The sequence below is a fragment of the Hetaerina americana genome, unplaced genomic scaffold, assembly GCF_022747635.1.
Source record: "Hetaerina americana unplaced genomic scaffold, ioHetAmer1.1.p SCAF_14, whole genome shotgun sequence".
NCBI classification, from domain to species: domain Eukaryota; kingdom Metazoa; phylum Arthropoda; class Insecta; order Odonata; family Calopterygidae; genus Hetaerina; species Hetaerina americana.
The window spans coordinates 290,219-304,700 of NW_027286514.1; the positions used below are offsets into that span (position 1 = coordinate 290,219).

Here is a 14,482-nt window from a genome sequence, read left to right on the forward strand (position 1 = left end):
GGGCGTTGGGAGTCGTATTCCGACGAATTCTAATGTACTAAGGGCGTGTGCTTTCAGTGCATTGTGTTTTATTGAGGATTTTACTGCGATAAGCACGCCTCCACCTCGAGAGTTCGGGCGGTCTCGCCGATATGTGGTATAGTTTGGTATTGTGAATGTGTGACTTGGTTTCAGATGTGTCTCCTGAAGGGCGACTACATCGAAATTGCCAGAGCTTATAAAATTTTTGAATTCCCGTTGGCGGCCGAGTATGCCGTTGCAATTCCAACTGAGAAGGCAAATGTTACGGAGCTTACTAGTCATTAAGCTCGTGCAACTCGCATAATTGTTGGAGCATAAAGATTTTCTTCTCCGTTTTTGTCTTTAAGAGACTTAGTTGGTGGTGCATGGACATAAAGTATCCAAACAGTGACTGTTCGTTGTGTGCGGAATTTGAAGCCGGAAGGTTTGGTAGGTGATTTGAAGAATAAGAAGAGGAAAGTGGAATAGCGCCGCGGGGCATTAGGGGGTTGATCACATGGGGAGGAGGGATTCTGGGTGGAGGTAAGGAAGGAAATGGGTTGGTGGCGGCTAAAGATGTTTGGTCCTGCAAAGGACCTTGGGCACGGGCTGCCCAAGCATTCCCTGCAGGAGCCGGGGCAGGTATGTATGTTTTCCCTTGGGCTGATCCTCGGGAGATTGTGTCGCGCTTTTCACGCGCCAATAGTCGTTGGTTTTCCCATTTAAAAACGGGGCAACCGCGATAATTGGCAGGGTGGTCCATTTCGCAATTTACGCACCTCGCGGGCGTAGAGCGATCTCTTTTTTCACATTCGGTGGTTAGGTGTGGTCCGGCACACTTAACACGTCGGGGCCGAATGTTACAGTAATTTTTGGTGTGCCCGAAGCCCTGGCATTTGTGACACTGAATCACGCCCTTAGGTTTGGTGAATTTTGTGATATTCACCCGCATGGCCATTAAGTATTCTACTTTCAGAAGGTCGCCTGGTTGTGAGTCGTTAGTCAATATTACGTGGTACACTGGGATCAGCCTTTTGGTCCCAGTGGTTTTACCATTCTCCCTGTCCTTGTTGGTCGGTTTTGTTGTTGTCAGTTGGACAACACTTTTTGTTATATAGCCTAGGTGCTTTAGTTCCTCCTCCAATTCTGAGGCTTTCACGTCTCCCACCAGGTTTCTGATACAGAATTCCTTTAGCCTGTCAGCTGGGAGCTGATAGGAGGAGAATTCCATTTCTTTAGCTTTTAGAATTTCTCTAGTCTTGCGGTAATCGTCTGCGTTGGCGCAGGATATAGCCACAGTATTAAGACCCCTGAGGATGCATTTGGGAGGACTGATAAGGTTTGTTGTTAATTCCTTCGCCAGATTGACCCATCCTTTAACATTGTGGACTGTGATAGCCGGGATTTTAGGGGATTTTGGGGCTGACGGCTGTGTCTCCATCACCTCAGCCGTAGTTTCAATTGGCGTGAATCTATTCGATTGGGGGATTTCCGGGGAAGAAATTACCCGGCGTCTTTTAATTGGAGTTCCCTTCTTTCTGGAGACGACAGTGAAGCCATCGTCTCCCTGGCCATGCGGTGTTTGCGTAGGAAGGCCTGAGTTGTGTTTAACGGCAAGAGGGTGGTTTAAAATAGTGGTCGCTGAGGAGGTGGACGTTGTAGCTGCCGTGGCTTCTTTAGAATCACCAACGGCCAAAGAGTCGACTAATGAGTTTGATGTTTTGGACACTGACGATGTGTTTATCAAGATTTGACGCTTTCGCAGGGCGCCTATAGCTGCGGCTGCAGCAGGAGAAGGTGAAGCGAGATTTATCTGATTTGAATTGTTTATGTTAGCTTCTGTAGAGGTCACTGAAGCAGCAGTTTCAGGTTTTTGAAGGTGCTCTGCCATGTTAATTTCTGAATTGTCGCTATTGGCGTCCGCGGATTCCAATCTCAATGGTTTAGGACCGAATGAATAAACAGGCTTGAACATTCCCTGAAGCGGAAGGGCTGATGGTGCTTTATTTTCCCCGTGATTTGGTGGTTTTGTCACCGCCGGGAGAGACGAATCAGCCATTTCGGGCTTACTTTGCCGGGCGCTATGATGCCCCGAAATGGTACGATAGCCCGGATAGGGCTAAATGCGTTTTTCCGCGCTCATAAGCCGGAACACTGATTTTACACTTTTAATAACTTAGTTTAGGGGAACCCTAGCGTGGCATTTGCAGCCCTTCTTATATATACAGCCAGGGCGGGGGTGGGGTGGAGATAATCAGGAAGGTTTGGGAGGGGTAAAGTCAGGATTGGTTTGCGTGCTGGAGGGGAGGGCAGTTTGGCGTCCTCTCCGCGATGTTGATGGAATGTGGAGCGGGAGGGAGAAGTCTACATTGTAGAGCTCTCGTGAGTCAGGGGATTAGAGAGGGTTAGATTAAGGGGAGGGGGCGGTGTCATCGGCCACCGTGAGGATTGGGACTTTAAGGAGAGGAGAGTGGGAGGCATACAGAAATTCGTTAACAATATTTTCATTTAAACAAACACTATTTAAAATTTTTAAATGTTCTAAGGCGTCTAATTTATAGCCTTTGCTTTCAACATGTAAAATTTCGAAATCAAAATCACTTTTATGGTTATTATCAATCAAATGCTTTGCGAATTGAGAGTTCATCTTTTTATTTCTTGCACATGCTTGATGCTCCTTCACTCGTTCTTGGAATTTCCTCCCTGTCTGTCCTATGTATATTGCCCCGCAATCGCACTTTAGCTTATATACTCCACTCTTTTCCTTGTATGGGACTCTGTCCTTTGTGTGGGAGAGCAGGCCCCTGAGGCTTGATTTGTTATAATGGGCTATCTTAATTCTACATTTTGGAAGTTTCTGACATACTTTTTGTGAAAAATCGTCTAAATAAAGGATTCTGCGCCACTTGGCTGCGGGGTCCTGTGGCGGTTCAGTACTGTAAATATCCATCAATGCCATTTTATTCGGTTTTTTGCGGTATAGTTTCTCTACTAGCTCCTCATCGTAGCCGTTGTTTCTTGCAATCAATTTAATCGTGGTAAGTTCTTTTTTGACGTTGTTTTGCGACATTGGGACGCTCACCAACCGGTGTATCATTGAATGGAAGGCGGAGAGTTTTTGCGAGAAGCAATGTCTTGACTTGAAATGGATAACTTGATCTGTGTATGAGTTTTTCCGAAAGATAGAGAAATCAAGCCGGTTGCTTAATTTTGAAATTTTTAAATAAAGAAAATTCAGTGTATTATTTTCTTCTACTTCAAAGGTGAATTTTAGTTTTTCGTTCAAAGAATTTAAATGTGTAAGAAATAGCTGAATTTGCCTTTTGGAGCCTCTCCACACACAATACACATCGTCCACATATCGATACCAACACAACACATTATTTTTTAGTTCGTTACACGAGGAGAACAAGTTCTTTTCGAAATGGTTCAGGTAAATGTCGGCCAGAATCGGTGATAGAGGGCAACACATAGCTAGGCCATTGGGCTGTTTGAAATATTTTCCGTTAAATTTAAAATAATTTTGCGAAGCACATGTCTGTAGCAGTTGGATTAGTTCACAGATAACTGGGTAAGGCACAGAATTCTGGATAAGTTTGGTTTCTGCAATGTCTATAGCTTCTTTAAGCGGCCCTCTGGTGAAGAGGTTGGATACATCAAAGGACACTAGGAAGCACTTGTTGGGGATAGTAACTTTGGAAACACGGTTGATAGTGTCCTAGTCCTAGTTGATGAGGAAAGGTGGAGGCTACCTCAAGCTCTCCTTCATTGTTTCTGAATCTACAAATATGGGCATCAGAGGCCTTCCTTGCTTCATTATGAAGCTAAAAAGGCCTCTGATAATTTTCTAGGAAGAGTTTTGGCCCTGAATTTAGTACCATTGTAGCTGCCAAAGCGACTATCAATTTTAATCTTGGCTTATATGACTAGTAATCAAATGTTCAACCCTGTGGACTGCCCTATTACTATTTATAGATTGTGCACAGAATTATTTGAAGACCGAAATTGAAGTAAGTATAGTTTTAATAATACTCACTCCTCCTGGAAATTTGTTGTTATCCAGTACCAATTGGTAACTAAGTACTTCCCTGTTTATGAAATCTGTAACAACACAGACAGAGTCATCAATGTCACCTTAGCCTTACTCATGAAAGGACAATTATGAATCTCTTTATCCTTTAATTCAGAAGATAAGTAATTTGTTCAGATTCCTTGGAAGATTTATGTCTTAATTGCTCATAAAAAAGCATGTGTTCATAAAAGATGAAGTATATAAAGGGATATATATATATATATATATGTTTAAATAAGTACAATAATTGGTCTAATTATAAATATTCAAGTAAATTTTCAAATTTTTTATCAAGGAAGTTAAATTGAATAAATAATTTTGAAAAAATAAAATACAGACTATACCATTTTTTTTTCTTTTTGAAGTATGAGCTTATAGACTTCAATTAATTCACATCCTGAATATTCTGAAAATTTCAGCAGCTACCAAACTGTTGATGCTGACCGTAGAAGTGGCGCTGGAGTTGAGTACAGGAGGTTTGTATCTTGCAACTCTTGTCCTTTGTTTAAAAACTCATTGCTTTTTTTAATGTCTTTACTCAATTGGACATCAAGAGAGACTTCCGATTTAACATCTTGTCTCATGCAGCATGATATAAAACTTCTTAAACAATTGAAAATTGATTTTCTTTGTCTTTTCCAAAATGTCGTACAATGGGAGTCTGTGTCTTGAGAGGAAGTCAGATGGGAGGCTATCTTCTGGGATGTATTCAGCCACTCATAATGAGATTTTTCCACTGCCCCCTCACTCCTGGATTTACCATTCCTTGTCAGGGAATATGATTTATTAGTTGCAGTATCTCCAATTACGGGTTCAACATTGAGTCCCATATAATTTGGAGTGGTCTTTCCTGAGTTCATCAGTTTCTTAGGCAGCATCTATATGGTAGAAATATTTTCAACAAAGAGAGGTGGATTTGTTTAGTTAAGTGCATTAAATATTCCACAAGATGTTTATTGATAATAAGAAAGCCCTGTTATAATACAAGTAATGTGTATGCAAGGAAAAGAAAAGATGCCATTGTACATGAATATTCTTAATTTTAATTTTTTTTGCTACTGATTCTGACTTAAACTAATAACATATATTTATATAAAAGGAAGAGAAAAAAAGGATCCTTCCCTCTTTTCCTTGAGAAAAATGGCTTGTACCACTGAAAATTTAAATACGGGTGGGTTTCATTTCCTTATCTTGTGTTTTACATTCCCTGGTATTAAGTATACGTACATTATTATTAATAAGGAAGATAAAGTAAACCTTAAGAAAATGAGTGCCTTTATCCCGTTGGACCAAAGGAGAACCACATAAATTATTATAAAAAAGTAATGGCTGCGTGAGAAATATGACTGTTTATGTCAGAGTGGTCAGAAAGCTGGGTTCAAAGACTATCAATTCCTTTTCAGATGCAAACAAGGTGCACCAGCAATAATTATGATTGGGATGAGATATTTATCCAAAAATACCCTGTTCTCCCAATCATAGCCCTAAGGACTTTTTCTTATTTCCATAAAAAAAAAGACTGGTATTTTATCAAAAAATGATGCCATTCAAGAGTTTGAACAATGGTTTACAACACTATCTACTTAATCCTAATTTGGAGGCATTTGAAAAGTTACGAAACACAAAAAATTTTTATAATTCTGAATGACAACTATTTAGAGAAACTCTATTAATAATGTGCTACAATTAAATACCCTCTCTATTATATTTGGCGATAGTTAAAATTTTACGGCACCCCCTGGTAAAATGTAGCTGCAAAGTAAAAGTTCAAATGGAATCATCTAGCTGGACCATGAACGGTTATGTATACTTTCTAACCAACTTTGAAGGGAAGATAAAATAAGATTGTAAACTGATTATTAAGGATTACATATGGCTCTATTTTCAACAGAAGTTAGGAAAACATTTGAGCAGTTATGACAACAGAATGGATAAGGGAAATGTTAATTCATTATTAATATTAAAAGAGTTATACTTACACTGTCACTCAAACTTTTCGATCTCAAGCATGATACTTTCTCTTCCCTTTTTAATATTCCTATTAGAAAGGTTTGGAGAGAAAGTGATGACCGCATTCCAAATGGAGGATCTTCCATGGTTTTCTGTTTGCTTTCCATCTGATTCAGGATAATATTTAATAATTGTTAGAGATTCCACACACAATTTGCAAAAGGTATTGTTTTACTCTGTTGCAAGTGCAAAACTTAACTACTAATTGGCACATTAAGTAATTTGATATAACAAACAAATGAAATGGGTGAATGATTCACACTGACCCAAATAACCTACGGAAGTTCGATCTACTGTCAAAACCTGTAAGAGGCTAGCAACTTGCCCTAGCCTCCGTATCTCACCTTTCCCAGGATCATGATTGGTGACACACTGAACGTGGCCTCCTCTTAAGAACAGCCGCACCTAAGGGAGTGGGGAGTGATGTATAACACAGGGCTTCTCCCTTTAGTACTCAGCCTCCCCAGCCTTCAACCCTGGTCGTTAAATGAGCCGGAATATAGAATGAAAATTTAATAAATAAAATTGATGGAATAAGTTCTCAAATATTAAAGTTCATTTAATGAAGAGGATAAAGGTAATATTTGATTCATGCTTTCATAGTTTTCTGGTGGAAATTTCTTGAAATAAAATATCAAAAGGAATAAATTTTATTGTCTGAACTTGGTCAATTCAAAGATATTTATCAAATAATTGGTGGCACTCTAATAAATTTCAGTTACAGCAAATCTCTTCATGAAGCTTAATAGTTTTGGAAGAAGCAAAATAACTCCTGTCTAAGTTGGAGTTATTAGTTGGGGCAGGGAACGTAATTGCTGGAAAGGAAGTTTGATAATTTTTCTGCCGTTCTAAATGTTGAAGCTGAGGATAGAAAATTAGGAAAATACTTTTGCTGGAGAAGAAATGGACCACAGAAAAAAATATTTAAAAAATAGGGTTGATTTTTTTAATTTAAAAAATCACCAAAAATTACATAAATAAGAAACAAATATTATAGTTACTTAATTAAAGTTATTACAAAGTAATTATTTTCCATAAAGAAAAATTAGGTAAATACAGCATTAAACACAGAGCTGAAGATTTGAAAAAAGTTATTGATTGAAATTCAATACCCATTCTACCCTCTTTGGCAATTAATAAATGTGGGAGTAGAAAATTATAGATGGAAATCAATAGGATTGTGGTTAAGAAACTGGAGGAGTAATGGGATCAGAAGATATGTTTAAAACATCCTAGAAACACCAAAAAATGCTTAAAACAGCAGTCAAATTGAACTTTCAAATAAGAGATGAGACTCATTTCAAATTATGACAGCCTCCCAGAGAAAGCTTTCGATATTAGCATGAATAATGCAGAGAGACATCGGAAGATGAAAAACGGGCTTGAAGTCTATTGGGAGTCGCCCTTTGCTAATGATATTAACGACGAGATTGAAATTGCAAACCAAATAAGGAGTTAACTTAGAGTAAGGGTCAAACTTAGAGATCTCTCAAGGAGGCATTAATAATAATTTGAAAGGGCAATGAGGAAGACATTCATTGGTAATGATGCAAACAATAAATTTTGATGCTGATAATAAAAGCAAAAGTTTTGAACTCTAGAATTTGATTAATTCCTTCCTCTTTATATTCCTTAAATGTCAACTCATAATTTAATGACAACTATTAGAGTTCTACACCGACACAGGAGCGGTCTCTCTATGGGATGGCACTTGCATTTGTTCAAAATAGGATCCTGAATTCTCAGAATCGACATGGGAGTGTTGTTTAACCATGGAACTTTCTGAATGGAATCCATAAATCAATCTGATGTTAGCATTCGGAGCTTGCAAAAATAAAAATTGAAACGATGCATTTCTACGTCTCTTATATGACAGAGAGTTTTCATTTATCTTAAAATTTACCAACTTGGATAGTACCTAGGTTATTTTCTTTAGCTCATTTCTTTTATTTCTATCCATTGCTGTGACGATTTCTCCTAATAACATAAGATTTAATAATTGGTGCTTAACATTGGCTGTTGAAAGAAAGCCACTGCTATCATTTATCAATTATGCCAAATTAACCTTTGAATGATTAATAGCAAAGCTGATCGATATAACTATAGCAGTGAACCTTATTTAAAATGAGTACATTTTGACAAACTTACCTTACTTGTTCACTTTTATATTCGACTGAGACGAATATGAACTTTGAAGATATGGAACCTTGAAATATGTAAGCTGTTGGTAAATACCAATTATATAAACACTTCGAAAGCTCTTCCCAACGTTAGTATTAAGATAGATGGCCTTTGAAGTATTTAAGTTGTAGGCAAAAAACAAATACATAAACACCTCACTCACTCTTCCCGCCGTTAGTGTTCCACAAATTCTTAAGAAAACCATGGAAACCAACAATGAGAGAAAATTTATTCATTTTGCGTCATTCTCCAACCTTCTACAATGGCCCTTTAGTCTTTCGCCCTAAGTTCTAAGTTGAGTAAATTCATCAATTCGGCGTTAAAAACTTCTAACTCGGCAGAAATAAGTATATTTCACCTAGACAGACTGAAATTCCCCTCTTCAGCGATTCATAATAAACAAGCACACATGAAAACTGACGTTTTCACTTCATTGCATTTAAAAAATAACAAAATTAGACTAGGAATCTATGATTTAGCTATACTACGTCCATATCATAACCATTCTGTAAAAGGTCTTTTAGAAAGTTATATGGAACGGACGCAGTAGACAGTCATTGCCAAATGGCTGGTATTCATTGCAGGTATTTGGACCGGAATTGTTTCAGCTATATAGTTTCATTTTCTCTGCTTGAAATAGAGACCACGACGAGAGGAAAACTTATAAATTATTCTCTTGATAAACTTCAAAATACGAGTATATTTTTTAATGCCGCCTTTCCTATCAAGTAGTGGAGCTGCACACCCGAACGACTGAAGAGACTGGAAAGTCCAACCTTTCCACAGTTTTGAAGCGGGCTCACCGACGATTGCTTACATCGTTAGCAACATGGCAGTTATGTAACGGTTTGCGAAGGACAGAGATGGGAACCCAGGCAACCATATATTGATTCATGGTACCTTTTAGACCATCGAAAGGGAGCAGGGCAGGGGGGATCATATGCTTGACTTCTTTGTCGCAAGCCAGTAACGAGTGGTCTACCTAGCAATGAAAACACAAGAATTTCGGATAAAAATGTATTTTATTTTAACAATAACATACTTTCAGCTCTATTCGCATTTCCCAGCGGTTTTCAATGTGTGAGATAACCTTTTTGTTATGTAACTTTCTTGCTCCTCAAAATAGCTATTAACTGCCGGCATCACTTCTTCAAGGTCGGAAAATCTTTGAACACCGAGCCATTTTTTTTTTAATTTTGCGGAGAGACAATAATCCAAGGGGGCTAAACCTGGCGAATAGGGTGCATAAGGTAGCAATTGAAACTATATATCATGAATTTTTGCCATTGCAATTACGGATTTGTGAACCGGAATATTGTCTTGATGAAAGACGACTTTCTTTTTAGCCAGTGGCGGAGGGATCTGACGAACACTGCAGTGCCCCGCTCGTCTGACGTATTCCCGGCAAAATGTTTCGCCTGACACGAAGAGCCTCCGTCTTTTTCGAACGCAATGGAGTAGTCCCAAGGGTAAAAGATTTGTCTACTGGCCAGATTAGCCCAGTTTTAAATTTAGTTGATAGTGTTGATAGCTGAAATGGTGCTATTTTCTAGGCCCCAGATCTCTCTAGGAAACAACATGATAAGCTGGGAAAGCACCTGATTCTCATACTTGTAGTTGTTTTTAAAACGCACTGCAGGACAATATAAATAGCTTGCCCTTAAACCAAATTGACCACTGTAATTTTTACTATTTATTTTAATATGCAACTCTTTCAGAGAATATAAATCATTGGCCGGGATTCAAAGCCGGATCCTTAGATGTGCTTCAGTCAATTAAGCCACCGATGGGTCCCATTGCACTACGAGAAGGTACGATTTTTATGCTCCGAAATTTTTGCACTGCAATGCACATTTTATGTTTAAGCAAGATATTCAATGGTTAAATGGTTCATAACACATTTTATTCCAAGTATAACAGATGAAAGACTGGTTTCTCGGATAGGAAATGAAGGTCTTCCTCCTTGGATATCGTACGTACTAAGGTGTCTGAATTAAATGAATTGCACAATATCAAATACAGAGGAGCTTTTTATTAGGAAATTATTAATGAAAAGAATGAATGAACTCAATGAATTTTCGTAAGAAGGACATGTACGTAACATTTTTATTAAAAAGAAGATTTTCTCTGTAGCAGAAGTTCCAGCACACCGATTAGAATGCCCCTTTAACAGCTTCATCTTTGGAGAGGGTCCAAGGAACATCAGATGATCAATGGGGAATGCATGTGTGATGCATAGTGACGATATCATTTATAATATTGGATTTTATTATGAGAGTATTAAAAAATGCGAAACGGACATAATAGTGTTCGCATATATATATATATATATATATATATATATATGTATTCATTTTTTTTATCCGAACGATTTCCGACAATAAGATTAAAGCATTATCGAATTCTCATGTGCTAATATATTACATATTTGTCATAGAATAGTTGGCCACATCTCTTATTGACCAAGGTGAGTGTGGTGGGTGAACAATAAAAGAGCCAAGATAAAGAATATTGAGAATTCAATCGGCAGGAAGAGTAGATATCCAAATTTTCATATTTACTCTGAACAGCCAGTGTTAAATATTTAATTTTGAGTAACATTCTTTTACAGATAAGCTCAATCTAGATGGACATTAATGCGATAGTCATTTGAATTAGGAATCTCAAGAGATTTTGCACCACGATCCTGCATCATATTGAAAGGAAACAGAAAAATAAAAAATATTCCATTGGCAAATACAAGCTTAACTTCTTCAGGTACGCTGGTGAAAGGGATAATAGAGATGACGGAGAAAGAATCACATTGCTTCAACTCTTTTTAAAATTGAGGGGAAGTCAAACATCCAATTCTTTTAAAATTAATTACGAAACAAAACTTTTCTTTTGGCCATATTCATGATAGATAAGATTAGTAAGGAGAAGGTTAAGAAATAATTCATTCTTATTGTTAAATGTTATTATCTGCGTAATAATACCCTGTCACCCACCGCAGCTGTGGCTCTCTGAATACCATGGAGAAAAAATAGAATAAACAATAGACAATTAAGGTAATAGTCATAAGTAGGATACGAGTTGCCCATCCCCCCTTTTTCCGGGGATGCACGGATTTCGGTAAAAATTGATACAGATGTCTTTGGATATATTTCGATTGATTTTCGTTGGGGAGGGGAGACTGAATGCCCTCCCATAAGTAGATGAAAAGGCCGTTTTAGACGGAGGAATATATTCAGAAAATGATCCAAACGATAAATTACTTACAAAAGCATTTTAGGGTAAAGATTACCTAATACGAACCAAATTCGAAAAAAAATTCTAATAACGAGGATTTATTTTAAAATACTGTTGGATACTTCTTGAATTGATCATTTTTATACATTTGCATAATTTAAGCGATCTTACGCATGAATGGTTTGGTTTGGAAGAAATTTGAAATGAAATTTGTCATCGGGTAGGAATGGTTTGTAAATGAACCAACGTTGAGAAGAAATGGAAAGAGCCATGAACAGTGAGGGCATATAAGGAAGATTAAGTCAAACTGGGTAGATTACACCACGCGGGAATAATGGTAGGGGATGTCAACATAAGAGAATAATGGGGAGAGGATGAAAGAGTAATGACACTGAAATAATGGAACTCAAAATAAAATAAAAGCCAAAAGAGCTAAGCGTTTGGTATAACAAAGTATATTGAAACTTTTTCGAAAAACGTACATTATTTTATAATGTACTTTTCTGAAAGCCCTAAATTATTTTAATTAATTCTCATAGTTAATATCAATCCTAATACATTGCACTGTTTGACCAGTGATTGATACTTCTTGTCCTTTTCCACTGAGGTCAATAGTGCGAAATAGCTCCCCAACGGACGTAATGAGGTAACAATTTATTGTTTCGTGTAATCCGTAGCTTGGAGTTAATCCATTGTGAAATTTCACGTAGGTTCCGTGTTATCAACAATATAAGCCGATGATTCATTATTGGTGCGTGTGTTCTAACATAATTGAATGGTAGTGGGCATATTTACAAACAAAATACATCGAATATTTTACACATGAAACGCGTATAAAATGAAATTTACAAGATAAAAAAGTGAATACAAAATCTTCTTAGTCTCCTCTTCACCCCATCCATGGAGGCCTCTGTGCGTATCGTCGGTGCGCCCCTCCTAAAATGACGTCATAACTACAGTTACTATCGAGTCATATTGCCAAATGATATCTTTTTGCACATGGAAGGTCACACATGAGTTTTCACAAAAATCACTTTGAGGCCTAAAGGTTAGATATCTATATTTGAAATATATTTGGCACCAATTCATTCTTCATTTCATAGAATTTGACATATTTATGCATAACACATGATATTCTGTTGGAAATATTATTACGGAAATATTTCAAAATTATGATATTCTTCATCATAAACAATGAAAATAGAGAAAGCTCCCTGACAGTTGAAAACAAAGAAACGTGGAAAAAGTCAAATGGTGTATTTCCTTTATTCTGATAATTCCGATAAGCCTAGGCATAAAAAAACAACATAAATCAGAAAAATTCCCAGTGCTTCATTAGGATGTGAGAACATGAACGCACGCAATGTTTGTTGCCCTGCTTGCCCAGTGTCCATTATGGCGTTTGGAAATCATTTGACCAAACCAACATTTTTACATTTAGACGTAGAAGGAAGGAAGACATTTTCTTATTTTCTCTCTTTCTGAGAATCTGAATGTTTAATAAAATTAAATTGAAGAAGATCGAAATAATTAATATCTAAATTCCTCTTGATTTCAGAAAAATTCAGCCTCAATTAAAAAGTAAATGTCCAGTACTTTAAAATGGGGAAATATATTTCGTAAGAATACGTTAACGAGGTAACCATGCGTCTGAGCTCTAAAAAGTGGACTTAGCATAGTAAAATATATATTATACGATTATTTTTCAACCTAAACAAGACGTACCTGTATATGAATAAAATAATAGAAAAAGCTTTCCTTATATCAATATTAAATAAAAGATGCTAAAATATAATCAGGAAAATCCTGCATCTAGGGACGGCAAAATATTGTCTATATACTCACATACTGTAACGTGATTAAGCGAGTCCCTCGTTTCTTCTTTCCTCATTCGACGTATTGCTGGCTGACGACCATCGACCGCAATTGCATAATTACTACACCTATTCATGCTTCGCTGCTTTTGATAAGGTCCACTCTCAATTACACTGTGGTCTTGGTCCCTTATATCTTATACCGTAGACTTTGTTGCTCCATATATGGCAGACTGTAATTAAGGAAAAAGGAAAATACTAGAAATGTATTGAATATAAGCGGTTCCTTCGAACTAAACTCGCTCAAACGCAACAGCATTTTAATAACGATAGAACTTCGAACCCTAACAAAACGTGGCGGAAGAGAAACAATCGTTCCCTTAGAGCCAAACACACGAACGTAACAGGTATGAACAAAAAATTATGGTGATACCATTAATCTAAATCATAAACTATTTAAATCCCTAATGGTCCATGCTGGTGACCTTGAGTGCCAAAATCAAGTTATAAAAGATGGAAAATTTTTGAACCAAGACACATATTGTTGACACCAAAAAAAACTTTTGTATACTAGGACTTACTCATATTTTTAAGATATAAAAATAAGCGAATCTAAACTATTCCACGGAATTAATATGTGATTCATGTGTTACTTCTTAACAAGACAAACGAAATGCCAATTCAACGAGTGTACTTTCAATATAAGAAGAGACATATGAACAGCATGTTAGCAAAGGCTTTCGCAATGGAAACATACATAGCAAATTGTAAAAATTGAACTAGTTAACTGCAAAATTTATCATGAAATTAACGTTGGAAAAAGTATAACAAGAAAAAAATACTTACATTTGAAAGCGAGATGAAAGTGATGACTCCTATTTTCTTCTTTCTTCATAAGACGTCCAAGTTGGTCCATATTATCTTCGTCTGTAAGAGAACGGATTACTTCAAACAAAATATACACTTTGTGCAAGAGGTTCCAAAGATCAAAACTCCGTCAACCATTACGGAATTGGCTGCAAGACCAAATGTCGCAAGCCAATCCAAGTGATAGAGGAAGGAAAACCCATCATTCGGAGCCACAAACACAATAAATTTAATTCTAAACTCGGAAATATGCCTAACTTTAATCGAGATTCATTCCGACCCTAATGGTCCAAATCTAAACCTATCACTA

At 37.0% G+C, this 14,482-nt stretch overlaps 1 long non-coding RNA gene across 1 annotated transcript; it reads right to left on the reverse strand.

The window, feature by feature from the left end:
- Positions 1–12,373: 12,373 nt before the first annotated feature.
- Positions 12,374–14,222, reverse strand: LOC139686281 (uncharacterized). Its single transcript, XR_011700356.1, has 3 exons — positions 14,152–14,222; positions 13,337–13,538; positions 12,374–12,427 (listed from the first exon to the last, which is right to left on the reverse strand). It is a non-coding gene; the product is annotated as an uncharacterized lncRNA (long non-coding RNA).
- Positions 14,223–14,482: the final 260 nt, after the last annotated feature.